The sequence below is a fragment of the Penaeus monodon genome, chromosome 33 (assembly GCF_015228065.2).
Source record: "Penaeus monodon isolate SGIC_2016 chromosome 33, NSTDA_Pmon_1, whole genome shotgun sequence".
NCBI classification, from domain to species: domain Eukaryota; kingdom Metazoa; phylum Arthropoda; class Malacostraca; order Decapoda; family Penaeidae; genus Penaeus; species Penaeus monodon.
The window spans coordinates 28,185,548-28,185,764 of record NC_051418.1 but is presented as its reverse complement, the minus strand read 5'-3'; positions in this window follow the sequence as shown (position 1 = coordinate 28,185,764).

Sequence of the window (217 nt, the reverse complement as noted above, 5' to 3'; positions counted from 1 at the left end):
ATTCAACGAAGAAGCAGAGGAAAAATAATTGCAGTTGACATACCTGTGCATTCATTATATCTAAGTGTTACAGAAGCTCATTTGATCGTACAATGAATAGATCATTTAATTTCATTTTCATTTCAATCAAATTTGGAAGCGTTTGCTTACAGCGAATGGTGACAGTGCCTTAAGCTTTCATGGAACTATGGAAGCAAGTACATAGACATACATGTAC